The sequence below is a fragment of the Corylus avellana genome, chromosome ca8 (assembly GCF_901000735.1).
Source record: "Corylus avellana chromosome ca8, CavTom2PMs-1.0".
In the NCBI taxonomy this organism is placed as follows: Eukaryota; Viridiplantae; Streptophyta; class Magnoliopsida; order Fagales; family Betulaceae; genus Corylus; species Corylus avellana.
In genome coordinates this window covers 4,728,076-4,730,841 of record NC_081548.1, presented here as the reverse complement: position 1 = coordinate 4,730,841, position 2,766 = coordinate 4,728,076, and the positions used below count along the sequence as shown (strand labels likewise).

General features: G+C 32.9%; 1 protein-coding gene across 1 annotated transcript in view; it reads left to right on the top strand.

Moving 5' to 3' along the window:
* Positions 1–2,766, top strand: part of LOC132189119 (uncharacterized) — a 51,852-nt gene that overhangs the window by 18,087 nt on the left and 30,999 nt on the right. The gene's annotated exons all lie outside the window — the stretch shown is intronic.

Sequence of the window (2,766 nt, the reverse complement as noted above, 5' to 3'; positions counted from 1 at the left end):
CTCAAAATCTCTTTAAAGAGATCATTACTATTAACTGGAGAGGATCTTGTTCCACTCACTTTTATATTTTTTCTATTTCTTTCCTCTTTTATGTCCCCTCTTTCTTTTCTTTTTCTTTCTTCTTATCTCCCCCTCCTTCCCTTCCACCGCATACTCGGCGCCCTCCACTCCTTCCCTCTCTCTTCTCATTCCCTCACATACATACCATGGTGAAAGAAAGAGAAAGAGGAGAACTGGCAATCTAGGTAAGGATTCATTAAAAAAAAATTGTAGTGTTTATTTATGTGCTTGATGATTTTCTTGGTGGATTTTGTATGGATTTTTGACAATTATTTTGGTGGGTTTTGTTGCACACCCACGGTGAAAGAAAGAGAAAGAAGAGAAGTGGCAGTGGGTAAAGATTCATAAAAAAATTGATTTTTCTTTTTGTAATGTTTATTTCTGTGCTTTATGATTTTCTTGGTGGGTTTTGTGTAGAGCATTCCTTCTACAAGCTGCAACGGGTGGGGGAGCCGAGTACCCGATAAGGGGCTCGGCTCACCTATGAACCAAGCTCGAGCTCGGTCTTGGACAGGAAAGTCTTCTTGGCAAGTCGAGTCAAACACAATTTTCTAAACCCATCACGAGCTCGAGCTCGGCCCGAGCTTGTGCAGCCTAGGCTCGCCTAAGCTCGGCTCGTTTACAGCCCTACCCAATAAGCAAGAGTTTAAAAAACTAAAAAAAAAAAAAAAAAGGTGATTAAAATAGTGGTCATATCACTAGTAAGTAATAATTAATGGATAAATGATAGAGACACAACTTTGGCTCAACTTTTCTCTTATGTTGCCATTTTAAAAAAAAACAAAATTAAAAATTAAAAAAAAAAATTCCGAAGCAATAACATCCTATGTGGTCTTTTTTTTAATTTGGTATTTTTTAAAAAAAAAGAAGATATTTTTATGGAAAATGTTAAGGTCACAACATAAATCCAATTTATGGCCAACTTCTCTCCTACGTATCATTTAAATAAAAAAAATTGATAGAGAGGATTTTGAGATTCTGAAAATTTGGAAAAAAAAAACAATTGTTTGATTTAAAATTCAAATTTTTTTTACACGTAGGAGAGAAGTTGGCCATGAGTTGGGTTTATGTTGTGTCCGTATCAAACCTCTATTTTTATTCATAATAATGACCATTTTATGAAGAAAAATACCATTTGTTTTTTTTAAAAAAAAAATACAAAATAAAAGAGGACCACATAAGATGTTATTGCTTCAGAATTTTTTTTTATTTTTCGTTTTGTTTTTCTTAAAAAATGATCATATAGGAGAAAAATTGAGCTAAAGTTGCGTCAAAAAGTTGTGTATCTATCATTCCTCTAATTAATTGATATTTTTCAATATAAATATCATGGACGTACATTCAATCATAAATTCAGCGTGGTATATATATATATAGCTTATTCTCTCGATCGATCTCTACATTCGAGTGTTGGCTGAATGATATGACTACTCAAACTTAATTATTCAATGAAATTTGTTTCTTTCTTAATTATGTCTCTATTGCATTGAGTTGCTGTCGCTCAGCTCTTCTCGTGATAAAACAGTTTTGAGAGGATTGCTCCCTCCTCTCCCATTCTCCTTCTACTCTCCGCTCCTACCCTCTCCCTCCCCTTCCCCTTTTATTTTTTATTTATTATTTATTTATTTATTTATTTATTTGTTTTATAATGTTTGTAGGTGTTCTCCGAATAAATTAGCAACTTCGTCCTCTCCGCTATACGTCCATTCACCTTCCATCATGTTGTGCCGTTCATCTCCTCCTCGGCTGCGGCTACTGCTTGCTGATTGTTTGTTTGTGTTTTTTGTTTTGAATAAGATGTTTCTTCTTTCTAGATTTGCCCTCATGAGCGAGGATAAATAATTAAGTGTGATAGGTTATTTCTCACGGCCTGGATAGTTCGGTGTGAACGGTTATCTCTCGCGGCTTATTTAGTTAAATTTTTTAGGAAATTTGGCTACTCATGTATTATATATAGTCTGCTCAGACCAGATCTGCTCTTTAATTGTAATTGTACATAGGTTAGCGGAAAATTGAAGGCATAGATATCACTTGATTGTAAGAATTTTTATTTGTATCTATAACTTTGTAACCTCATAGCATATGGTTATGATTTTGCAGAGCTTTATCGTTTGTGTTGTAAGAGCCTTTTGCTATGCTCTGTAAGGGTTTTATGCTCGTGATCTTTAATCAATGAAATCATCAGTTTTCCGTTAAAAAAAAAAATTATGTCTCTATTGCATGTATGATTTAGGATACATACATAATTAGTAGCTTAATTTGTAAATGATTATATATGCATCACATAAAATTTATAAACATTGGACATACTGTCCATAAGCCCTACGTATAATCAAAGAACTTACGTATTTGATTCAACAATAAACTTGGAATTTCCTTTGCTTATCATTCCTATAATTTCCTTAGCATATATTGTGATTGTCTATCGAACACAGTTAATTATTGCAAACAACATGATATTTAAAGGGAAATGCTTTGTGTTCTTCTAGTGTTCTCTTAGTGTTTTCCTAACTGTGACGTGACTTTTAAAATTACTAATAGATTAAAAGTCAATAATAATTCAACGGTAATTTTAAAAGTTACATCACAGTTGAGAGAACATTGGAAGAACACCTAACATTTTTCATATTTAAAGGAAAATAACAAAATCAATAACAAGTGCAAAACAATGAGTTAATTAATTTCTACAATCATTCTTACACCACT